The following is a 27317-nucleotide window of genomic DNA, read 5'->3' as shown; positions in this document are numbered from 1 at the left end:
AAAACTCTCAGGATTGTTTTTAGTGTAGGTGGATACTCGTTAAATAAGCTATAGACGTCTAAAAACCTGTGGTATAAAACAGTTTTTGGTCTGATATTCAGCGTAATCTCTGCAATCACTCTGGGTAGTTTTAGCAATCAGAGAAACTGTAAATGAAGCTAAATAGACCGGGACACGGATTGCAGTCCTCTCTAACAGGATTAAATTAGATTCCTTTATATTTATGAACAGATTGCAGTCACCATCCTACCAACCTGCTTTACATTTTTGTAGTTTTCCATGGGACTGCGGGTCTAGTTTCCTCAACAAGTCCAGGGTAGAGTCCTTCATATCCCTGAGCCAGTGCTTCATTTCTAATGAACTCAAAGTATAACAGTAACCCTCATTTCTTTTCCCGAAAGAAGACTACTACTTATTACCACGAAGCTCCTTTTGTGATGAAAATCCGCTTTGTGCGAAAAAGAAATCATTTCTGCACCATAGATACCGTGAAGAAATAAAAGCGAATAGATAGTAATGAAAGAAATAGTCACTCTTCCTCAGATGAAATGTTCTGTAGGAAAGGTGATTAGAAAGCTTGGGAGACAGTAATCACGAGCACATTCGTTTCGCGAGTTTCTGGCAGCTGGAGTCTGGAGAAGGCAGTGAGAGCGTCCGCAAGAAAATACGCCTGCCTCGAGCAGAGAATTTAGGTCTGCACTTAGCAACCTCCGGAAGATCCATTTCCTCTGCAAGCCGAGATTTTCCATAAAGTACTCCCGTTAAGTACGCAGCGCGCCTGGCACGTGTTTGTGAATGGACTACTGCTGTTATCCGCTTCACTAAAGGGTTTTGACGAGTGTAATTAAGAGATGTAAATGAATTAGGCAGCGCGCATGAGGAAGAGCAAATAACGTATAATGACGGATATGCAGCACTGCTAGAAATTTAAGCTGTCCTCGAGCGAAGTGGCACGAAGCTGAAAAAGGGAACCACTAATGACAGTGAATTCACTAGCTTCAGCCTCGTAGTTTGCTTTACTACTGCATCCGGCATCTCTCTAGGCTGACTAGATGTTTTAAGATAAGCTTGTTGCCATGAGTCCATGAAAACCTCTTTGATGATTATGACCAACAACAATGGAATGTATGTTCTCATAATCCCAAATGTGCTTATTGCAACTGCTCATAACCGACAGAATTGAAGTGAGTCTTATGTTTGAATAAGATATGCACGTAGAAGGCAGCATCATTAACATTCTGATGATGATTTTCACATTTCGTGTAGGGCTCATCATCACGCACGTAAACAACGAGGAACAATAAATGCTTGGAAGTAGAACAACAACTGACTACATTTTGAGTACAGTGCATCACGTACTATTACCGATGTGCGTCACACATGATACAAACTCATTACTTACGAATTAAGAAGGTATGTTCCTTAATAAAAAATGGGCCCTGAGTACGATTATCGGGATTCAAAATTTGTTGATGAAGTTACGAAAGACATTGCAGATCGTGCAAATGATCTACCGATAACTAAATAAATAACATTTTTCAGATGCATACGCCTGGGTCAAGACGTAGATCTTTCTGTATTGTAGGGAACAGCCTGTAGCTGGCAGTCATTCACTACGTTTCATGACGAGGGTGGGAAGGAAATAGTGCGTGTGAGACCGGAACAACTGGTGCTTCATTGCTACCGGAATGACAACGGTACCCTTATCACAAACGATAGATCTGAATAGATCTCCAGGGCACTAATTCTAAATGAAAGACTCTATGTTTGAATGTAATTATCAAATTACTTGAAAAAAAGAAAGAAATTATTGGTAGTAGAATCAAAACAATTCTGACAGCATTGTTTCCATTAGAAAACATTTCCTGAAAATATCACACTTGTTCAAAGAGTTCAAGCTATTTAAAGGGTTATATCCAAACAACCCACTTGAACAACTATCGCATAATGTAAAGTCTGGAGAAACAGAGAGTTAACAAGTTATATTCTGTAAATTGCTCCGAAGACTATATAATAAAATCTGGGAAAAACTTCCTTCAGGAGCTCACGTGCGCCTGAAGGATTATTCACTTCGATGAGTATTGTAAAGCTACGCACAAGCAGAAAAACTACCACAAAATGCTAGAAGAAAGTAATATTCTTCTATCTTTACGACCATAGGCAACGGCCTTGCCGCAGTGGATACACCGGTTCCTGTGAGACCACCGAAGTTAAGCGCTGTCGGGCGTGGCCGGCACTTGGATGGGTGACCATCCAGCCGCCATGCGCTGTTGCCATTTTTCGGGGTGCACTCAGCTTCGTGATGCCAACTGCGGAGCTACTCGACCGAATACTAATGACTCCGGTCAAAGAAAACCATCATGACGACCGGGAGAGCGGTGTGCTGACCCCACGCCCCTCCTATCCGCATCCTCAACTGAGGGTGACACGGCGGTTGGATGGTCCCGATGGGCCACTTGTGGCCTGAAGACGGAGTGCTTTTTTACGACCATAGTGAAAAATGCAATATATATTTAACAATGAAAACACAAAACTACTGATATTATAAAATATTGATTTCTTTTGTGAAACTATAATCGGCATACAAGGCCATCATGAGGCAAATGTTAAGAAGCTTTTGAACTACTCTGTGAAAGGAATTACGCACGTACTAGGAGTTGGGATTGTCACAGAGCAAAAATCATCTTTGACAGTCAAATCATGACATAGTGAAAAACGCTGAAGTGTGAAGGGATGTGGGTGAAAAGATTGCTTGCGCTGGTGAGCCAAATTAGGTTACGGGTCCAAATTCCGTAAGAACTAAATAGAAACTTGCCGTCGATTCATATTATTAGAGCATAAGACGTCGCCTTGTGAAATATAATGTCTGCGAATCATATTGTGTTATCTATAGCTTGACAGAACTTTGAATTTAGTTCTATACGAACAGTAAATCGTACAAAGTCTTTTACTACAACCTCTTAGACATTACAGCACCCTTAAAACTGTGAGTTACACTAAGTAGACTGAAAGAAACAAAAAGAATAAATCACGAAAATGCTTGAAATAGAAATACCGATTCATCAGTATTATGTGAACGCACTGACTACACGTTCTCATCCTTCAAAAACTTGCAGTATTACATCTCTCCCTTTAAGTGTGATTTTAAGTAGTAGCCTTTACGATGTTACCAGTTCACATTCGAGCGAGCGAGGTGGCGCAGTTGTTAGCACACTGGACTCGCATCTGGGAGAACGACGGTTCAATTCCGCGTCCGGCCATCCTGACTTAAGTTTTCCGTGATTTTCCTAAATCGCTCCAGGCAATTGCCGGGATGGTTCCTTTGCAAGGGCCCGACTTCCTTCCCCGTCCTTCCCTAATCCGATGAGACCGATGACCTCGCTATTTGGTCTCTTCCCCCAAACAACCCCAACCCCCAGTTCACATTTAGCTCTGATACACATTTATTAAATATTTTGCAACATACACACATTCCTTCAAATGCCTCGGAAAATCGTGTGATTTACTCTGAGTTTGTAAATCCCCAAACAACGAAGCTAGAGTTTAATGTTTCTTCAAATACGAGGTCATCAGAAACGGATTGCCAGCTCAGTCGGGGAGGAGGAATCGGTTTTGTACGTATGTATGGAACCTTGAAAATCAAATACTTCGACCAGGTCCTGCCAAATACGAATGCAGTGTCTTGACCACTAAGCGATTTTGCAAAGCCTAATGCGAGGCAGCGGCTAAACATTATCATAAATATCCGGACATTAATATAGAGTGTGTCCATCCTCTGCCTTAGTGGCGGCTTGAACTCTGCTGGGGACACTTCCAATGTTGTGTCCAAATGTGGAGAAATGGCAGCCAATCCCTCCACCAGAGGCGAAACCAGAGACGGTAGTAATGTTGAGCGCTGGATTTTTGAGCGAAGTCAACGTTCTAACTCATCTCAAAGGTGTGCCACTGGTTTCATCTCGGGACTCTTGGCAGATCAGTCCATTTGAAGAAGGTTTTTGTCCAAGAACCATAGCCTCAGAGTTGCTGCTTTGTGACAGGGTGCATTGTCATACCGATACAAACCATCATCGTCTCCAAAGTGTTCCTCTACTGTAAACAGTACCTAATACTGTAAAAGTGTTTATATCCTTCCGAATTTAGCGTTTTCTTGAGCGCAATAAGGGGACCACATCCTAAACATGAGAAACACCCTCACACCTTACTACCACCTTCTTTATACTCCACTATTAGGACTACATCTGAAGACGGGTAACGTTGACGAGAAATTCGCCAAACCGAGACGCTTCCATCGGATTGTCAGAGGGTGTAACGCGAGTCATAACTCCAAACCACTCATTTTTCAATGATCCACTGTCCAGTGGCGTTGCTCTCTATACCACCCAAAGAGTTACTTGGCTCTGATTACAGAAATGCGCGGCTTATGAAGAGGATCTCAATCATTGCACCCCACTCTTTTTAACTCCCTACGCACAGTCTTTGCGCTAGCTACACTGCTGGTAACACTTTGGAACTCGCGAGTGATTCCTTCCGCTGATTCCATGCGATTTCTTATAAACACAATCCTCGACGATGCCTATCCGTCAGTACATGAGGTCTGGCTGATTTTTGGTTAGCTGTGGTTGTTCCTTTATGTTTCCATTTCACAGCACATCACCAACATTCGGCTTGGGCAGTTTTTGAAGATTTGAAATGTCCCTGATGAATTTGTTAGGCAGCTGAAATTCAGTGACGAGTCCACGTTCGGAATCACTGATCTCTCCTGACCTACCAATTCTGCTGTTACTGCTTCTCTAGTGACAAAAAAGAGAAAAAACCTCCCTGCCTCCTTTACGTTGGCTGGACCGCCTCTCGTGACATCTGGTGGGCAATTCGGCGTATAGAGTCCTGATACTCTTGATGAGGTAGTTTACACTCATCAAATGTAGAGTCAGGCCCTTGCAACCTCCAGTTGATCTCATTTTCAGCTAATCTGTGTTTCTGCCTGAATGACCAATATAAAACTTACCACATTCAAGACATGTAAATTCTACGCAATTTACTGTTGCCTACTCCGCAGCTCGTTGTCATGCGGTAGCGTTCTCGCTTCCCGCGGATGGGGTCCTGGGTTCGATTCCCGGCGGGGTCAGTGATTTTCTCTGCCTCGTGATAACTGGGTGTTGTGTGTCTTTCATCATCATTAACTCGCAATTCGCCGAAGTGGCGTCAGCTATAAAGGACTTGTATTTTCGGCGGCCGAACACCTCGCATGGGGTCTCCCGGCCAACAAGGCCGCACGATCATTTCATTTATACTGTTGCCTAATAATTCAGCTTGTTAATTTCTGTAACGACGATAGTCACTTACTGCCTGATGATGGGCTCGAAAAACGAAAACCGGTTCATAAAATAAGTAACGGCATTATACAACCACAACATTTTGCGATTTCATTGTTAATCATGAAATTTTCTACCAAGCACAGAGACAAGATTTCATAAACTTCATAAAATACACAGTTTTGGAGATGGAGAGTCAAAAGTTTACTTACATAGATCAAATATGTGCTCCAAATACTCTGTCTGAATGATAAACAAGTAACCCAAACTGTCATCGAATTAGAGCACCTTTAGTCTCTGCACAGCGGTTCGGTTAAATCGTGCCTTTGGCTCAGTGCGAGGCGGAAATTTTTGCAGTTGCTACACGAGTGCTGAGAACGTAGGAAGTGAATTACGAAAATGGGTCGGCAAAGTACGAACAACGCTGTGCCATTTAATTTCATATTAAGCTTGACTGATTTATGAAAAGTTACAAAAGGTTTATTGAAAACATTCCCTAGACAGGACAAAATTGTTCAGATGGCACAAATCCTCAAATGCAAACAGCAGAAGATGTGGTACACGAATTTCGAATGGGAAGACGTTAACCTCATGAAAGAATGATAATCTGGACAGAATGACGTGCCTTGTGATGTTAGAGTGTCGATTGACGGTAAGAATGATCAGTAGTGGTTACGCGTTTAACGTTAATTAAATTTCAGGACTGGGTTTGGACGTGAGAAAAATGAGTGGGAAGATGGTTTCCAAAGAAACTCTCCACTGAGCAAAAGAACAACCGGACGAATGTGCGCCTTGATCTTTAGCAGGAATCAGAACTGTTCATTCGCGTTATTAAGATAATGAATCAATGGTTTTCGAATAAAGTTCCGATACGATTGTCGGAGAGGTACACTTCAAACTCCTCCCTACCCAACCAAGAAAGTGACTATAACCAAATCTAAAATCAAATCGACTTTTTTTTGCAGTCGATAGACCGTCCACAAAGAATTTGTGCTTTCAGTGCGAAATATTAATAAAAAATTTTGAAAAACTCAGGATAAGGATGTCATTTGAGCGACTGGACGACGTCGTACGTACTTTCTCTGTTGACCAATCGTGAACATGGGACAGCGGCTGGTCAGATATTTAGCTAAGATAAATCACCAGACAGCCATATGTTTCCAGAAGTTATTACTTTATTTAGAAGACTAATTTCGGCATCTCATTAATGTCATCTTCAGGCCTCTGTACACACCTTGTATAGAGAATCAAATACATCGATGCATGCGTAACCGGAGTCATCACTACCTGGATTCTGGGAATTTTTTGCGGAGAGCTTACTTAGAAGACTTGTCAATAACGCCGCACTTGAATGCTACACCAAGACAAGGTGATCTGTGACACGGAAACTTTAGGTAAGAAGTAGCATTTCTGAAGCTCCTCAGCCCCCTTATTCGTTACGTCTCCGTACATGTGTTCTCTCCTTGCCTCTCTAGCTGAAAAACAGGTTGAAATGGCGACAAATAGGTACTTCTGGAAGTATCCGAAAGAGCGTAGTCAACGAGATGAAACGTATTCCAGCAGAAGCCTTGCGCAACTGATACGGAACCTAGAAACAACGCCTTCATCCCTATGTAACTGCGAAAGAAACGATTTTAGGATGACACTCTTCATGTGTAAAAATCTTCTAATAAACTTCGTACTATGGCACATATGGTAATGACTTTAAATTACTCACTTTCGACAAGATATTGAGACATCCGTCGGTAGTCAGGATGTAAAAGCAATACAGGATATTGTTAACCGTTTCGTGGAAACTGAAGGATATGTCGGTATCGCATCGCTTATACTGAAAAAATATTAACTATAGATTTCCCTGGTTGGCTGATAATGTTATAAAAGGTAAACTGCGAAAGCGAATGTTGGTCTGAACAGAGCAAATCTTTTCTAGACGGCGTCCTGATGATGGAGGTATGTCATTCCCTTCATCGATCTCTTAACTCACTTATCCAGCCAGTACAGAGGAACCTACAGTTTAAGGTGGATACGAAATGTGAAATTATTGCCAGAGCTGAAAGAAGCGATGTAAAAACTTAGGACCTACAGATTTGCAATCTGGCCCCACTGAGCCATCTGGCCTCACCATAATGCTGTATTAACAGCAAGTTTCACCCTGAAGTTTAGAACTCAGTCGACTATGAAGTGCCGGCCGGAGTGGCCGTGCGGTTCTAGGCGCTACAGTCTGGAGCCGAGCGACCGCTACGGTCGCAGGTTCGAATCCTGCCTCGGGCATGGATGTGTGTGATGTCCTTAGGTTAGTTAGGTTTAGTTAGTTCTAAGTTCTAGGCGACTGATGACCTCAGAAGTTAAGTCACATAGTACTCAGAGCCATTTGAACCATTTTTGACTATGAAGTCATTATCATAATTTTCTGATCGATGAACTTTAAGCTTGTTAAATTAATTGGTTGAAATTACATTCACGTAATCCTCTAGAGATGGTTAGACTGAAAAAATGGTAAGGTTATGGAGAATTCTTTTTAATTAACAATCTGAGAATGGACTTCGTCGAATTTTTTTTGCTATGCGATAAAGCGCATAATGTAAATTATCTTGGTAATCTAAAATAGAGACTGTGAATTTGAGCGACTAGCATACGGCAAAAGACACGAACATGTGTGGTTTTTAAGTTACGTCTTATTTCACCCTGATTTGGAAGGATAAAAAATATGAGTAGGTTTCAAAAAAGAAAAACAATCTGGCTGCTATTGCTCACATTTGTTCTTTCCTGCGGCGGCAGGGATACATGACGCAATAAGCTGACGAGACTCTGAGGAGGGTAAGCTGTCAGAAGACCGTTATACGCAAGATGGATGCGGGTCTCAGGGACGGGTCCTGCTGAATTACAGATTTGAGTTCTTTCGATCGATAAGCTGTACTGTCACCGTGGAGCTACTGCCAACGAAGAAGCCTCACACCACACTTGCGGATCTGAGGTGCCTCTCTCCTTCCAACAGCAATATCATTTCAAGTGCAACGGACCTCGTTAACAGTACAGAACTGCTGCCAGGGCTGATAATCTTACTCGTTCGTTTCGAACCCTCCAGGACACGCTGCTGCGCACTCACTATAAAGGAATTCCGCTATTTTCCTTATTTCTGATTCAAAAGGTTTACAGGCGCGCAAATAGGTCGAAAAAATCTTCTGTGTGGTTTCAAAGTAGCTTTGTTGCCTCGTAAAGCAGAAGAGGCTAGTTTGAATACCGCTTCCAGAAATCGTATGGGTTGAAAATGTGTGTAACGATGAAACCAATGACAGATTTGCGTACGTGAGTATATGATGACAATTGTAAATTTGTAGAGGATAAGGAAACGCATGTGAACACACAGGATGGTTATAAGTAAGGTGCAGCTACTTAACGGCGGTCCAGTGTGGGCTGCAATTATTGTACGGCAGTGAAACTTAGTAGATATGCTAATGCGTTAATGCGGAACCGATTTAATCTGGAAAAAATTTGCTTCCAATTTTGGGCACCAGGTAAAAATCTGGCGCTGTACAGCATCTCGTCGGCGTCTCCGGTGCTCATATTCAACAAACTGTGTAAGCGGCGGTTAATGATATAATCTTTTCTCATTTGCTTGACCTTCTCTATACACGTCCTGTTGCTAATCAAATACACATGGAAACATTTCTATATGTCTTTCATGCATTCACAGCGCCAGCTTTGTACTTGGTGGCCAAAATCTTAACTATGTTTTTTCTAGCGTAAATCGGTTCCGCATTAATGCATTTGAAAATCTATCAAGTTTCGCTGCCACTCGATAATTACAGCTTACACTAGATCTTTGTGAGTAGCTGCACGTTAATTATAGCCACCTGATACGTAAACGCAGTTTGGCGTGAAAATTTCGAAAATTTGTGGTAAGTTCCTATGGTACCAAACTGCTAAGGTCATCGGTCCCTAGGCTTACACACTAATTAATCTAACTTAAACTAAGCTAAGGACGACACATACACTCATGCCCGAGGGAGGACTCGAACCTCCGACGGGGGTAGCCGCGCGAACCAGGACAAGGTACCCCATAGCGCACGGCTACCTCGCGGTTTGGCGTGGAAGAGAGGAAGTATTGTGTGTTAAATGCCGCCGCCGACAAAAGTAGACCCTGACATGATTATAGACGATGCAATAATGCCGATGCTGAATACAAGTACAGTGTGCCATCTCTCCCGGTGCTGACACCAGGGACGAAGTATCAGCTCCTGTTGTAGTTCTAAATAGTCTTGACTAAACCATCTTTTAAATTATTATAGTAATCGCAACTTGAAACGCTTGAGACCAGCACAAAGTTGCATATTAGTAACACAGGTACTGAAAGACGCCTTCATTTTGGTACGACAGTAACTCTGTCACACCAGACATCATTACTGATATTCAAAGTATTTCTGTTTTAGATGGAGTTGAATGTCCCACGAGACCAGAGTCTTTTTGAAGGAAGCATCCCAACATTCGACTGAAACGATTATTCAAAGCACGAATAACCAAGGTCTGGCAGGGAATTAAGCCTTGTCCTTCCAGAATGTGTCTCGATTGTCTGAATGCATGCCGATCACAAGAAATAGTTTATATGTTTAAAAAGCAAATACGAAACGTCTCAAGTTGATCTTTAGTGACTACTCACCTTTAGGTGGGAAAAAGCATGAAGAAAGTAAGCACGCGATGAGCGAATTTAGGGTGAGTCATTTTAAATCGTGGTTTCTGGTAAGTGAGTATCTAAATGGTAAATATGTGCAATAAAGACGGCTTTAAAAAGGTGGGAAGCGAGTTTTTTTTATGAGGCCGCTGAGCCATATATGAGATGTGTGGAAACGTACCCGTCTTTTTTCTTCGTTCCTTCTTCCGCGGAATAACAAATGAAAACAGACGGGTACGATAACGTTTGTAAATTATCTAACATTCAACCAAGAAAATGCGAGTTTCCTTTTTGTGGTGTTCTGTTGCTATTATTAGCAAGTCTGCTTTAAAAAATGGCGATTCAGCATCTGCTTGTCAGAAGTGTGGCCTGTGGGATGTAATGCGTCCCTATCTCCGAATAACAACAACATTAGAACTGTACACTTTATTCTACAAGAGACAACCACTGTAAATTACAATTACCACGGAACAATTAATTATCACTACACAAGGTACAAAGCGTTTCCTTAAACAAGCTCTGCCAAATACTTCATTGGTTCCTATAATAAAATCCAGGGATTTCCTGACCGCGTTGTAAAGGAGATGGTGTATACTACAACATTATTTTTTAATTGCAATTATTATTTTTTAGTGCACAGATTATTCACAAAATACAAAATAAAAATATACGGCCCTCTGTTTTAGTTGGGTAATGCTGGAATGAAATCCAGTTTTACCAAACGATAGAAGACCACAGAATCTTACATGTGTATTGTCCAAACCCCACTTGTAATAATGTTGATAACGGTGATAATTATAATAGTAATAATAATACATAAAAACTGATCTAGATGTTAGAGAGCAATAAAAAATGATAAAGGAGAGGAAGGAGAAATAAGCGGGATTCGGAAGCTACATTTCAAGCAGCTGGGACACAGGTAAGACGATAACAGGTTTCTGTCACTAGTTGTGTGTGTGAAATCTTATGGGACTTAACTGCTAAGGTCATCAGTCCCTAAGCGTACACACTACTTAACCTAAATTATCCTAAGGACAAACACACACACCCACGCCCGAGGGGGGGGACTCGAACCTCCGCCGAGACCAGCCGCACAGTCCATGACTGTAGCGCCTAAGACCGCTCGGCTAATACCGCGAGTGTAACGTGGTGCTACGTTTTTGTTGGTGCTTAATGAAGTAAAAGGATGGGAGACAGTGAATACGTGCTTCGCATGCACAGCATAAAAACATGGAAAAAAATTTACGATGGTTCTAGTAATACTTCTAGCAGTTAAAGAATAGAATAGTCCTATTATGGCGCAAAGGAATGGTCGACTCGAATAAGCAATAAATTCTGTCTTTGAACTTTTTACTCCAGTTCGAAAAAGGAACCGTAGTTAGATGGAGACTGCTTCCGCATCAGTTGGTTACAGCTTGCAAGGCTGGTGTGTATGGGCCGTGACAAAGTTATAGTCAGTGTGATAGCGCGCTGCACTAATGTGCAACTAGCCGACCCAGTTCCCTAATGCGGCTATAGAAACGAGCATAAATTCCATCGCATCCAGTGAAATAGTGTTCTGCCGGTATGAAACATTGCTGATGCGGTCATCAGGGGATAAGGGCTTCCACGTTTTAAGAGGAATACATCGAGACGAAGAAAATACGTACTTAACTGTCTGCGTGTGCTGAATGACTCGAACGAATGGCTAATTCACCTCAGTTTATGAGTGTATAACTTTATGCGTCTGGAAAACTGCACTGCAACCGCGTTATGCAGAATGCTTTCTTTCTATGCACAGTTATTCGTTCCTCCTTCTGTAGCTTTGTAAGCAGATTTACAATGACATCCCTAGTTGCTTACATGGATGTCGGCACACTACATTCTGGAGCAATCAACTATCACTGTGCAGCATCTATCTCTACCGCCAATCAGAAGTTTTTTTTTTTAATTTGTGGTAAGGTCTTATGGGACCAAACTGCTGAGGTCATCGGTCCCCAAGCTTACACACTACTTAATCTAAATTAAACTAACTTACGTTAAGGACAACACACACACCCATGCCCGAGGGAGGACTCGAACCTCCGAGGGGGGAAGCCGCGCGGACCGTGGCAAGGCGCCCTAGACCGTGCGGCTACCCCGCGCGGCTGATCAAAAGTATCCTGAATCTTACACGATGCGGAATTGACCATTAGATGTCACGAGAGGCGAAACCACCACCATAAAAGGAGGCAGGGAGTACAGTGTTGTCAGGGGAGACGTAGCAACAGCGTAATGGGTCGGTCAGGAGAGGTCAGCAACTCCGAACGTGGACTAGTCATCGAATGCTACCTGAGTAACAAATCCATTAGAGACATATCAAATCTTCAAAAGCTATCCAAGTCGAATGTAGGTGGTGACTAGAGACCGGGTCATATGCTTTGCATGCTGCATGTGCGTTTGCATATTTGGCTCCTTTACACAGGATATTGCGTATTTTAACTAAAAACCAGTGACAATGCATATTTTCGCTCTATGTTTACAAAATTTTAAAAATTTTGACGGGCGGTCTCTAGCTCGATCTCATTTTGATGTCTCACAGATTGACCGCGACCTAGAACTGCGTGCAGTCGCTAACCTAACGAAACCATTATGGAAGAGGACAGGAACAGGCAGACATAGTCAATGCTCCTGTGCCCGCGCCCCTGGTTAATCCCCTCCGCTGTCATACAGTACGCGTCGGCAAAAAATTAAACTACGCAAGCTTTGTTTTAGTTTAGCCTTCTATTTACTTGTACACAGTTGAAAGTGTTTACGACGTGTAGTGTGTAAAGGGTTGTGAGCCATGCTTCCCGAAAAATGAAACGTCGTTTCGTGAATAGCTGACCATCCTGGATCATTTACCTATGACGTCATTGTTTTATACTGTCGAGTTTGCATGAAACACATTCCGTGAAAAAAAAGTTTCAAATAGATCAGCATGTCAAGACAAGTCTTCATATCGCAGGAATGCAGAAGAAAGGACCACGGCAACAACTTCTGACAACAGCAAGTTGCAATAGCAGGTGTTTGTCCAAAGATAACCAAAAAAGTCGGTTTAAGATGGATCTATGTGAATCATTCATTGCAAGCAATATTCCTCTTCACAAACCTACAAATCCTATCCCCAAAGGCTTCCTATGCAAATATTGTTAAATCAAAATATACCAGATGAATCAGCATTGCGTAAAAATTACATTCCGGCAATTTACGTAAATGTTCTGGAAGAAATACGCGATGAACTGAAGGACAGCATTATCTGGATTTCAGTTGACGAAACTACACACTTGTGGCCGTTACATTGCAAATTTAATTGTTGGTGCTTTAATAGAAGAGCCTCCTTCTTCCTATTAGCGGTCTGCAAAGAACTTGAAAAAGTAAATCATTCTACGATCACCAGATTTGTGAATGAGGGTATTAGAAAAATATTTACAGAATCTTCTGCAGATGGAAGGGTGTTTGTGTTCATTTCAGATGCTGCTCCGTATATGATCCAAGCAGGAAAAGCCCTCCAGGCATTTTATCTCAATTTGATTCGTGTGACGTGCTTTGCTCATGGAGTACATCGCCTTGCTGAAGAAGTACGTTCCACGTTTGTGAACGTAAATAAACTGATTTCATCCACAAAGAAAGTATATCTAAAGTCTCCTGCTCGCATCAAGACCTACAAAGAAAAACTACCAAATGTGACTCTATCTCCCGAAGCTTTGGTAACCTGTTGGGGTACGTGGGTCGAAGCTGTTTTGTTTTACAATGAACATTTCGAGGCCACTAGAAGGGTAGTAAATGACTTCAGTAGTGCAGAGGCTTTGGCAATTTGCCAGTGCAAGGAAGCTTTTAATGATTCCGGTGTTAAAAAAGACATTTCTGTGATTAGCACTCATTTTTCCCATTTACTTGCAAGTATTAAAAAGCTTGAAACTCAAGGTTTGTCGTTGAATGAATCTATTCAGTTAATAAATAAAGCTATTCTAGTTAACTCCTCATTGCCGGAGGTATTCCCAAGAAAACTTAAAGAAAAGTTTGAAAACATTTTAAACAATAACCCAGGCTTTGAACACTTGTGCCAAATTGATAATTTTATTAATGGGGTGGGTGAACTTTTACCGGAAACAATAAGTGCCAACGTAGCACCCAAAATCAAATACTGCCCAGTTACCTGAGTTAATGTAGAACGGTCCTTTTCTGCTTATAAATGTTTTGAGTGGTCGAAGACAGAATCTTACTACTGAACATTTGGATTAGTACTTCATGGTTTATTTTTACAATAGTAGAAATATGTAGAATGAATAGTAAATGATGCTTTGGTCCAATGGTATTAATTAAAAGTTAATGTTGTTAAAAAATTCATGATTGTATGTTGTTTTTTTAAATAAAATATTACAAAGTTGTTGAGTTTACCCCTCTGCGTGCGATATATCTCGAAGTTGGTCCTGTACGTATCAATTGTTTCGTTGCGACTCACAGCGCTTCCGCTTGTTACTGACAACAATAGCAAAGAAGGAACAATCCTTGAAACACGGTATGCGTCCCCATTTTGCAAATTTTTAGAAAATAATCCCAGAAAGGCCCCCTTCCTAAACGCTACCAGAAAGTATTCAGAAAATGATATCAGTGTTCTAAATGTACCGATTTTTCGCGTGGTCGGCGCTCTTTCACGTAACTGATATGCACAGATTCGACTTTGAGATATAATGCACGCAGTAACTACCGTGTTTTTTTATTATTTGATCTTGCATATTTCGATATTTTTCATGCATTTTAAGCATTTTTAGTGCATATTTGCATGCATATTTTAAGATTTTTATGATGCTTATAATCCGGTCTCTAGTGATGACATAGTGTGACAGGCTCTTTTTAAGACCAATGTTCTCACACGACATTACATGGCTGCCACTTACGCAGCATTCCTTGTAGCCACGTTGGACAGTTCACGCTAAACATTAACAAATCTAGAAACTTCATTCACTATGCCATCATGGCCACGTCCATAAGCGATAGCCCTTTTCTGCCATTCTGTCACCACCTTACGCTGCTAACTCCATTCGATAGACTGGCACATAAACATCGGTTCACTGCCATGACATCCGTGAGTGTCAGAGGGTCTCACGGTCGTTTGGTTTCAGATTCATCGGATAAGCTAGATCTCCTAAAAAAAAATGGGTCGAAGCACTATGGGACTTAACATCTGAGGTCATCAGTCTTCTAGACGTAGAACTACTTAAACCTAACTAACCTAAGGACATCACACACATCCATACCCGAGGCAGGATTCGAACCTGCGACCGTAGCAGGCGCGTGGTTCCGGACTGAAGCGGCTAGAACCGCTCGGCCACAACGGCCGGCTGGATCTCTTCACTTAGTGTAATGTCATATGTATCCCACAGTCTCGAGCAATATTCTACCACAGCTCGTAGATGATTTTTAGAGACAATCAGTTTCGTAGGTAGTCTTAAGTTTTTCAGTGTCTTAGCAACGAAGAGAAGCAAATTACTAGCTTCAAGTACAATTGAACCAATGGGAAAGTCCCTTTTCATACTTATATGACATGAGTGACTCTATTTGTGATGTATTACTCTTTCATAAAAGGCACAAGATATACGAAGACGGCTTGCAGCAAGTTACAATACGTGACGTTTTACTAGCTAGACACATAAACACTGTACAGGGTGGCCAGAAACAGCCCGATAAGCTTGTTAGGTTGTTTCAGGGTAGAATGCGTTGAGAAACAATTATTAAGAAAAAAAATTCGATGCGCTGCGCCGTTGCCGAGTTAATTAGCATCGAATTTACTTAATCAGACGTTGCGCGCTCAAGTGCAAGTGGTTGGCCAGATACAGTTAGTGTCAGTTGTTCTCATAGCGTAGATGACAGCGCTCGAAACTGCTCAGCCTTTGGTTCGGGTTCGATCCTTACTATCGGTCCATGTCCAATTTTTTTATCTCTCTCTTGTTCGATCTTACGAAACCAAACGAAGAACAAGAAATGGTTCAAATGGCTCTGAGCGCTATGGAACTTAACATCTGAGGTCATTAGTCCACTAGAACTTAGATCTACTTAAACCTAACTAACCTAAGCACATCACACACATCCATACCCGAGACAGGATTCGAACCTGCGACCGTAGCGGTCGCGCGGTTCCAGACTGAAGCGCCTAGAGCTGCTCGGCCACACCGGACGGCAAACGAAGAACACGTTTGAGACAGTGTCTCTGGCTTGCCGCTTGAATTTGCACGCGCTCCAATCTGATTGGCTAACTTCAATGCTAGCTAACTTGGAAAAGGCGGAACATATCGAATTTTTTTCCTAATAACTATTTATCAGCACAACTTACCCTGCAACACCCTGACAAGCTTTTCAGACAGCGCAGTTAATCTCGATAGATATGTAACATCTAATATCGAGGATGTACCTACGCTGCGCAGTGCAGAATTCGCCGTCAAGTTTAGGATATCTATTTACTATTTTTGAGAAAAGTTTCACTGGGAACTACGCTATATGCTACATTATGGTACTCATTATTCCACGAACTATTGACTGCCGTTAAAAGAAGACACACAATTGCTTTAAAATACATAGATGCTTCTATATCTGTGTAGAAGAAAACAGTTACGAGAATTAAACACAATAATATACCAGCCACTTTTAGTGCCATCATTTGTAATTTTTTTCTTATCTCGAACCACTTTTAAATTATTAAGAGTGTCCATTTTACACGGGACATCCTGCATAACTGTGTCATCTGTAAAAAGTCTGAGTACCAACTAAGACTATCCACTAAGTCAATAGGATCAAAAAAAGACCAATAGTCCGATCAGACTTTCCTGAGGCACACTCGAAATTGATTCTGTATCTTAAAGAGTATGCGTCCAGCACACGGAAAAATAAATTGCGTTTCTTGTTATGGTAATACTTTCCTCGTGCGTAGATCACATAATTTGTTAAAATGCTGAGAATATTGTTCATGTTACTCGCCAGATTATTAGCATGAAAGTTTGAGGTGGTAGTTGAATCGTACATTCTTCTGTCACATTTTAATTTCTATTGATGACTTCTATTATCCAATTTTTTATTTGTTTTTTACGATTACGTGTGGAGTTACCAGCGACATTCCTTATCACATGAAGTGTTAACTGGGCGAGGTGCAATACAAAGAATAATTCCCGCAGTGGAACCTAAAACGAGAAGATCGGACAGACTTCCAAGAACTTTAGCCATGTTCTAGCGCTGAGTGAGTTCAGTGCGTGCCGGTTTACGCAGGCGTGAGGCAGCAAGAAACGGGAGTGTGGTGTATCGTTGAGTTGTGGGCATCTGGCGGCGCGCCAGACGAAGGGACAGAGAGAAGGATGTCGGCTGTCCGCCCATAACGACGAGGGCTGCGCCGCGGAATCCTTTCTTCACCTTACCCAAAAAAAAATGACGCTAGAAAAAACTGAAATGATGTTTCTCAGTCTATTCTAGGGACACATAAGGACAACTAACAACTGCATATTTAGAATAGAAATATAGTGGATGGAAAAAACTTACTTGACGGGAGAAAGAAATGAGGTTGCCTTCCACCGTGTGAAAGGGCGTGTCAAAACGATTGCAGAGAATCAGTAAATCGCAAAATGGGAGAGACTAACGGAAATGTGGGTTATTTCAATGCGCCACACAAGAGCATATCTCACCATAAAATTTGTTATTGTATATTGTATATTGCGATTCAGAAGGATGTAGGTTGCAGTAGGTACTGGGAGATGAAGAAGCTTGCACAGGATAGAGTAGCATGGAGAGCTGCATCAAACCAGTCTCAGGACTGAAGACCGCAACAACAACATATTGCGATCAGCTTGTAAGTCTGCCGCGCATTAGGAGGTTAATGGCAAGGATTCTGTATTTAACATCGAATACTATAGATAAAACTGGTAAGGTATACTTCGCCTGCTCGCTCTGGATTCAACTTCGACTCGAAATTGGGATTTGAGTGCATGTAATACATCATTCCGAAGCCAGTGTTGAGGCCAAGTATCATTAATACGGCACTAAATCTACACAGTCCTTCGGAGACACTAACCGCTATCTGTTATTCGTTTTTGATAGTTTCAGAACACGTGTCAGATGAAACAAACCGCCTAATTGTTAAAAATTCAGTCTTTAATAAAACTTCAGTCTTTAATAAGCATGTTCTGCGGAATAGGTAACTGTTGAGCTTGAGGTATAATAGAAGGTGTATTATTCGATAAATGTGTGTGGGTGCAGTTTTTGCAGATGGATTCCCGTTACAATGTACAGTTTACGTAAGAGGAGTTACTGAAGGATTCAGTCTGACCCGCAGTATTGTAAAGTTGCTAAGTGACAGATGTTCGCGAAACTCTTAACGAAATATCAGAGTGCTCGGAGAGAAAAACTCACATATTTTCACTTAACGAAATAAAAAAGTTTTCATAACAGGAACATGCAGTTCACCTCACTCAAGGTCAAATGTAAATAATATATTAGACGAATTTAACCTGACAATGGACACACAGCATCCGAGATGCAACATGAAATCTAATAAAACACCAAAAAAATTGTGACTGAAAGTGTTTTTATACATATTGTATTGAATACAGCCACGTTTACAGCTGCTAAATATCGATAAAATGAAATTTTGAAAGTTGTTGAGTGTTTTGGTATAAGGATTCAGAGTCTCCAGTACTTCATTCCAGACAAATACTGCAGTACAATTTATCCGGTTTGTTGCCTCAGTTATCTTCTTTTCTGTGATTTTATCTTCACAACAGTGGAAAAGTGTGTAATACGCAATGCACAAAACGTGCAACACAGATCAAAGGGTAATGCAGCAGCCCTCAGAAGAAACGGCGATATGACTGATGTCGCTGAGGAAACAGCTCAGCAAAACGGCGTCTATGATACTCTTTTATTGCACTCGGCGAACCCATACAAGAGGGGCATATCGGCCATCTCTTCATTAATAAACCTATCCACACCGCTGTGTATCTCTGCTAACGCACCACTAATACTGCCGGAAAAACGAATCTGAGACAGAACCGTCCAGTACTGGATGCAAGTTTGAGGATGAAGAGTGTGGTCGCGTTACAGTAGTCAACAGCTGCTTCCGTTAGTGAATGGAACAGTTTGTTTCCAATAAAACACACACCGCTCACCGTTAACATTTCCACTGTTGTGCAGACGTTTTCAGTGCAACAGAGGTACAAAGACTCTCCTTTGCAGACGAGATCGCTAACGGACACTTGTGCGGTGGCCCTCGAGTTGGGGGTGTGCCAGGGGTGGTGGAAAATTTTCACTGACCGTATTTGGCCGGCAAGGGGAGGAGATGTGATGGCATAAAGTTCCCAATCACCAGTCGTTGCACCAGTGCTCTGGATTAAATTCAAAACATCTCCGCAACATCTTATGAAGTGAGGGGATGTGACACTGTTGACGGTGATCCGACCGTCAAATGAGGACGCTGAGCTTGCCGGCCGCCCTGGTGCTATTTGAGAGAAGTGGGCTGTGTGCCGGTACTGCGTTTCACCCTCTCCCTTCCCTGCATCCATAACATGACAGATCGGAAACTCCACTAGACAAACACTGACCACAGTCATCCACAAGACACAGATACACACCTGATATTTTTTAACCTACATGGCTATGCAGGATCTCTGCATATGCTACCCAACGCTCACACCATTAGTATGGGACTATTTTGACTTTTGACAGGTACAGAGATAAATGATAATAAGGCCGATCTGAACTCAGATCATGCAAGAATTTAACAGACCTACCACAGGAAAAGAAAATCGATGCATATCCCAGATGGTGGAAACGGAACGTCTGCTATTTGTGCACTTTGAGGGACGCACGCTTCCCACAAAACCACTTCGTACAGGATGAGACCGTCCACTACAATGACTCCAATCCAACATCGTTCCCTCTGTCAGTGCGGTGCTGAAAGTCGTAGTTAGAGCCACTGGCAGCGTAAAAAAAAAGGATAGTACTAACAGATGAATCCTAGTCCCGTATAACAAGTTCTTCACGACACCTTCTTGTACGAGAAGACGAAGAACATGTTACCATATTCAGAATATACCGGAATGAGACTTTTAAGATGATATGAGTGGGCATCTGTCTTGGTGCATGAAAACTATACCATCGAAACAGGTTTAATCGAGGGAATGCCGTTGTTACCGATATCGTGGAGAGAGATGTTCGATATTTCCGTAGTGCTGTAGGCCGTGATTTCTTTTTCAGGGATGACAACGCCATCTGTGGCAGGCGTGGTACTTTCTGCAATTTCTGCAATTTCTAGTCTATAACCAAATGTTAGCGATGCCGACGGCAATTATGTTTCTATTTCCCGGCCCCGTTCAGAAAATCAAATGGTTGATGGCTTACTACGAAGCAAGATTAGTCCCAGCGTAAAGTAACTCCTATGTTTTACTGGATAAGTGCGGATGACTTACTACAACAACTTTGTATCAACGATAATAGTATATGCATCATCCTTTCCTAGCTTACCCTCAACTTGATCTCGCTTGGTAATACTCCCACTGCTGGTAAACATGCAGAAAGTTCTTCTCATGGACACGTAGATAGTTTTACGAGAAAAAAGATCTAGAATGGTTGAGTTCTGAAAAACATAAATATTCTTTTACAATTCAATACAGGCACACATTGTGCTCCCAATGTGCCAGAAATTACAAGGTTCACCTCAGTGAATCTGCCATCACTCTTGTCCCTCCAGCATCTTCTCTACGATTCAATATGCAACTGCGTTGTAGCCTTTCAAGGTGGCATACAGTCATAATGGAACATTGAATGCCAAAGAAAACTTTCCCAAGCGGTAACAAAAACTTTCATAAAAGAATTACAGAAATTTCAATTATTTAAAAAGTATTATCATTAATTAGCGCATAGGAAAAAATTCATTGCTTTACCAAAATACGTTAGAGTTACAAACGGTCATGAGATATCGCGACATATATGGGGTCGAATCTGCTACGTTAAATTTCTGAGTCACGAAATTCTTCTCCCCCCACGTCCACGTCTGCTGAGAACTTTACATTAATGAATTAACTGCAGCAGACGTCACTTCTCTGGATGTCTTATTGCAATATAGGAAGAGGCAATACAAGCCGTATCATATAAACAAAGCTCACATACTACCTGTATGCTAATATGAAATTTTGACGTCACAGTACTCGCATTAACCAAATCTCCAGCTCTATATATACTGACGGAAAAAAATCACAACACCAAGAAGGAGTTGAGCGACATGAACGAAAGTAAGTAGACGTGTTTCAACATCTGAAAGATGTCTATTCAAATTTCAAGCCAACCGCATAAGAGTGGCGCTAGTATGAGGATGCAAATCGGGTTTGCATTAAATACACGCTGTAGTGGTCGTGAGCGTTAATTCCCTTTGAGATTGAACGTGGTGAGTTGATGTTACACTACTGGCCATTAAAATTGCTACACCACGAAGATGACGTGCTACAGACGCGAAATTTAACCGACAGGAAGAAGGTGCTGTGATATGCAAATGATTAGCTTTTCAGAGCATTCACACAAGGTTGGCGCCGGTGGCGACACTTACAACGTGCTGACATGAGGAAAGTTTCCAACCGATTTCTCATACACAAACAGCAGTTGACCGGCGTTGCCTGGTGAAACGTTGTGATGCCTCGTGTAAGGAGGAGCAATGCGTATCATCACGTTTCCGACTTTGATAAAGGTCGGATTGTAGCATATCGCGATTGCTGTTTATCGTATCGCGTTGTGAACGAGCGGTTCTAGGCGCTTCAGTCCGGAACCACGCTGCTGCTACGGTCGCAGGTTCCGATCCTGCCATGGACATGAATGTGTGTGATGTCCTTAGGTTAGTTAGGTTTAAGTAGTTCTAAGTCTAGGGGACTGATGACCTCAGATGTTAAGTCCCATAGTTCTTGGAGCCATTTGAATTTGAAGAGACAGAATCAGTCGAGGTGTTGTCGTAGATCTAGGATGATGCCTGATAGTCTTAGAAAACATATATCTGGATGTGGAAGACGATTTTAAGATGTTGGCTTATGATGACGAGTCCTTAGCTCTTTGTTGCACTACCCTGCTCATACCATTTTTTGAACAAGTAACTTTGAATTTTATCGTACTTGTGAAGTGGGAATGGCGAACTGTTCCAGCATTTAGTACGGATGCATTTCTCTCTCCTTTCCAGTTGTTACAACAACGGAGCAAGTGGCTAACCGCCGGCCAGAGTGGCCGAGCGGTTCTAGGCGCTTCAGTCCGGAACCGCGCGACCACTACGGTCGCAGGTTCGAATCCTGCCTCGGGCATGGATGTGTGTGATGTCCTTAGGTTAGTTAGGTTTAAAAAGTTCTAAGTTCTAGCGGACTGATGACCTCAGATGTTAAGTCCCATAGTGTTCAGAGCCATTTGAACCATTTTTTGAAGTGGCTAACCATCATTCACTGCTACAATACGTTTTCTCAGAGTGTAGACAAGAGGTTGGTCACCCTTCCCAGTCACGTACGAAGCCCTGCACCAGTGGAATGGCTGGAGAATTTTTCTCGAATCTCGGCGATGTTTGGCCGAGGCGCTTAGGGCTGCGCCTCGCAGGGCAGCGTGCCAGTTGGCTACAGTCACAAAAATCAAACCTCATGCGATTCCTATCTCTCTTCTCTTTACGCTTGCTCACAATCTAGCAGATGAGATTTCAGTTTGAATTACAAACAACATCGGTTCAATTTAGTGCCAATTCGGCATTGTAATCCGAAAATATGGTTCAAAGTTATGGTAGATCGTGTGATGCCATTGACGGATGTGGTTTTATGTGTTATACATGCCATATTACTGAATTACCTCTTGCGGCGCCGGTAGGCAGAACACATTCTCTTTTAACAAGACCGTATAATAAACTGGTTTACATGAATTACACAAATAACAATTACATGTGGTCGAGTGGGGTGGCGCACTGGTAAGACAGAGACTCGTATATGGGGAGATAGCGGTTCGAATCTCTACCAAGCCATCCACATTTTGGTTTGCAGTATGTGTCCACTTGGTATAACACAAGTAAACTGATGCGATAACATCAAACGGAAATAATGCGTGATGGTTTTGTTAAGAATGCTGTCTTTGAGACCCACATAACGGGAGTTAAACTCTTCTTGCAAACCCAGTCTCACTGCGAGAAGCGTCTGTGGAGCAAGACTTAGAACGGCCAACGCACACTGAGGGTTGCTCAAAGTTCTCTGTGGGGGTTCAGGTCGATCTAAGCTGGCCGCTTCGTACACTGAATAGTTCGCTGTTGCAGATACTCATGCACGTGACAATCCCGGTATGGTCAAATGTTGTCTCCTTTGTAGTAGATCAATATCTAACACAGCTTATGTCAAGGAGTTCGCAGTCACCAAATTAGTTTCGAAGTGTTTCATACAGATTTTCCTTCCTTTACATTTCAAGTCAATTATCAATATCAATTTATGTGTTGCCTGAGAGGGGGAAATAGCCTAAAATGAGTTACCACTCCTGTTTGGATGTACTGTGAATGCATGCGATTTTCTTAGATATATTTTATATATGCCATTGAATGCGTAGAAGTACACTACATGAGCACGCAACACAAAAGCAATTAAGGGACAGAAATTCCTTCTGAAGCCAGTATCGCTAAATACTGTTTATTTCACGATGACTGGGTTCGACAGAAGCTTGCTCTCATCATTTGAGGTACAAAGTAAGAAAGTACAAATAACATTTCATAATGCTCTAAAACAACAATTTTCATAACGTTGTGTAACATGTACCAAGTAAAATACATACCTTACTCAACATTTGAAAAATTGTTCAACAGTGTTAAAAAATTCTCCTTTTAAAGTTATTTATCATTTGTTACTATTGTAGATCAGATGATGACAACAAGCTTCTGTTGAAACCGGTAATCGTGAAACAAATAATATTTAGTGATCTTGGTTTCAGAAGAAATTTATTTCTATTAATAAAAATAAGGTTCAAATGGCTCTGAGAACTATGAGACTTAACATCTGAGGTCATCAGTTCCCTACAAGTTAGAACTACTTAAACCTAACTAACCTAAGGACATCACACATATCCATGCTCGAGGCAGGATTCGAACCTGCGACCGTAGCGGTCGCGCGGTTTCAGACTGAAGCACCTAGAACCGCTCGGCCACACCGGCCGGTTTCGAGAACACAAACCATTACAATAAAGACAATTGCATCCTTTAATTCATGATACACAATTAAGAGTTCCTCCTAACATGCTCTTTCAGTGAGGATGTCAGTTCTTAGCAATAATGGTCTCAGTGATCTCACTTCTTCGAATTTCTGTTTGAAATCTATTAATTTTGAGTCTTTCAGTTCGAGAGACCATTGTTTACAGTGACTTACTTCCTATTACTAATTTTAAACTTGTTAGAGTTACCGTCTGCTAGAGCGGGAGAATGATCTTTAAATGAAACTTACTGTAGCTATTTGCTGAATTTATCAATAAACTATACTTCTAAGATCGCAAGTGTTTCGTATTTTTATTTGAGGGGATTGGAAGGAAGAATAGAATTCAACATCCCATCTACCAAGCGGTCATTAGAGACCGAGCACAGACTGACACTGGGGAGGAATAATGGGAAAGGAAAATTGTCCGTGCTCTATCAAACGATCTGTCTCGACGTTCGGAAAAAAGTGATTTAGGGAGAGCTCGGTAAACCTAAATCTGAATGATCAGACGGGGATCTGACCACCGTCTTCCCGATTACGAGTCCAGTACCTTAACTGCGCCACCTCGCTCAATTATTTTTGTTTGCATTGGGTGATCAAACACATCTAAATTGATGAGTTAATGCTCAGTTCTATTAAATAAATGATGAGCACACTACTTTTAACAAATGTTAAAATCGAAAGAACGTCCAACTCATTTTCAGCTTTTTTTATCAATGCTAATTGTAGTAATTTCAGTAGATGACATAGGGTACCATTTTACCAAAGTTCATGATATGTCATTCTACCCAAGGATTCATCGTTTAAACTTTACATCTGATCGTATTATTTCGAACGCTTATAAAGTGAATATTACTGGAGCTCTGACCAAATCAGTGTCTTCCATTGTACAGATATTTTAAAAACAATAATGTCGAGAAATTAAGAAGACAAATAATGAATTTGAGCATTAACTACGCTTTACTACAACAAGTTTTATTGAAGTATACTACGTGGTAACTACATCATCTGTATATATTCTGTGATTGTAATTAATACCGTCCACACGGTCATTAACATACACAACGTGAAATGAAGCGACCTTTGTCCCCATACGATAGATGTTACGGTAGCGCCTGCGGCTTACTTCCCGTACATGATAATGTTATCCTTTCTCCATATCAAGAAGTCTCAAAAACAATCGCAAGCTTTGACAGAAGTGTAGCATACGTGTGTAATTTCTTTACCAGGTATGCTTCTAGACTGAAAACTTTTACACAAATCTAGAGACACCGAATCCACAAGGTAATGACTATGAACTGATGTAAGGATATCGCGTTGTGGATGGCACTAATGATGTATTCCAAACGAATCAAGTTCAAGTCTCCAAAGTCATCTGGATTAGCGTAGGACTACATTATTATCCAAGTAATGAATGCAAAAGAGAATAACAAAGGTCTCGGAAATACCACAACAGTAGTTCGAAAAGACTTAATTATCTCGTCTCATTACTTGGTCGCGTCTTGTGAGCTGCTGCTCGTAGTATACGTCCGCTCCGAAGATTTGCGCGCGTCCTAGTGTTCATTGATGGGAAAGCCATTACCGAAGCGGGGTAAGCAAAGCTTTTGTGCTGCGTGTAGCTCATCTCGGCGCCAGACATCTCGTCTGTCGCCGAGCGCTAAAGCAGTCGCGGAGGGAGTGGATTTACGCCCTGCCGGGGCCGCGTCGCGCCACAGCCATTCCGTGCGAATGTCTGCTGTTGCGCAGTTTTAAGAGCAGCATCAGATATTTTATACTCCTAGTTTTGTTCTCTGCCTGTAACAACTCGCAGTCGCTCGAAGCAGCCTGCAAAATGTGCGTTCGAAGTCCAAAAAATTTAGTCGAGCAAGAGCGGAACGGGTAGTCGGTGTCAGAGGTCGGAGGTGGATGAGGGAGGATCCTCCGCCTTCCAAGTAGTGACCGAAAGGTGATCGCCAACACCATTCAATGTTTACGGGTGTGACGTTTACTAGAGACGGAATAGGTTGATCTCTTCACGAATCTCACGTAATTACTCATGATTCATATAAAGAAGCCGCCTCGAATACCACTTCGCGTAATTAAAAAAAGAAAAAAAAACAGTGAGGACTGACGAACAAATTACCTAAGAGATATTACATGGTAATTTATTTTTACGTTGGCGGGAGAGACTTATGAAACAAAATTAAAAGAAGCGACGTCTCCTGGGCATTGAAAACTTCGGATGAAATGAAAAGGAGATGGACAGGAAAGTATCCATCGTCAGAAACACTTCGTTATAGATTTACACCTTCAAAATAATAAAAAATAATCGAGATCTATACACAATTAGCATGACAAAATCCCTATTGGTTTCTTTCTCGAGTCCTTCGGCCGATGTTTGACGACTTTTCTAACTTTTCGCCAGGACCAGTGGCAGAGATTTTCAAAGGTGATAGCGACTAGCGGTGGAGGATGAAGCCTTGGCAATGCCACTCATGGTGGCGCAACATCAGAAAAAGCGTCAAACGAACGTCGGCTGAAGAACCCGAGACAGAAGCGGAAAGGCAATACGTGAAAAGGTGACTACGAATGCCTTAACAATTTTTAACTATTAACATCTTTGTGACTCGAGAAAGAATATATATTTGTAGTTTGAAAATTTGAGTTTGGTGTAAATGATCTCTGTGATCTAATTGCTCGCCACCAGACTCAAGAGTACACGTCAATATGGATGTGCGATACTACTTCTTTATTAGTGAGCATGTTATTTACTTAATATGTTATTTTCTATGATTCATCAACATGTAACCTTCTGAGTAACTGTACATTATATTGGATAGAATCTCGTCAACAATAGCGCTGTGTTAAACTGTTTATCGATAGTTGTCTGGCGGCTGATTATTTTTTAGAAAAATCTGAATATTTCGGTAAAACAAACAAGCAGAATAATGCCAATATGTAAACAAAATTTCCAGAATTGCACAGTCTAGAGGATAATACATCTCTCATTTATATATTATAGTCTTAATGGGATTATTTCAAATCAAATGGCTCAAATGGCTCTGAGCACTATGGGACTTAACACCTTAGGTCATCAGTCCCCTAGAACTTAGAACTACTTAAATCTAACTAACCTAAGGACAT

At 41.6% G+C, this 27317-nt stretch overlaps 1 protein-coding gene across 1 annotated transcript in view; it reads right to left on the bottom strand.

The window, feature by feature from the left end:
• Positions 1 to 27317, bottom strand: part of LOC124556734 — a 69187-nt gene that overhangs the window by 27967 nt on the left and 13903 nt on the right. The window lies entirely within an intron of this gene.

Source organism: Schistocerca americana, chromosome X, assembly GCF_021461395.2.
Source record: "Schistocerca americana isolate TAMUIC-IGC-003095 chromosome X, iqSchAmer2.1, whole genome shotgun sequence".
Taxonomy (NCBI): Eukaryota; Metazoa; Arthropoda; class Insecta; order Orthoptera; family Acrididae; genus Schistocerca; species Schistocerca americana.
Note: the sequence above shows the minus strand (reverse complement) of the source record. Positions and strands in the feature narration are given on the sequence as shown.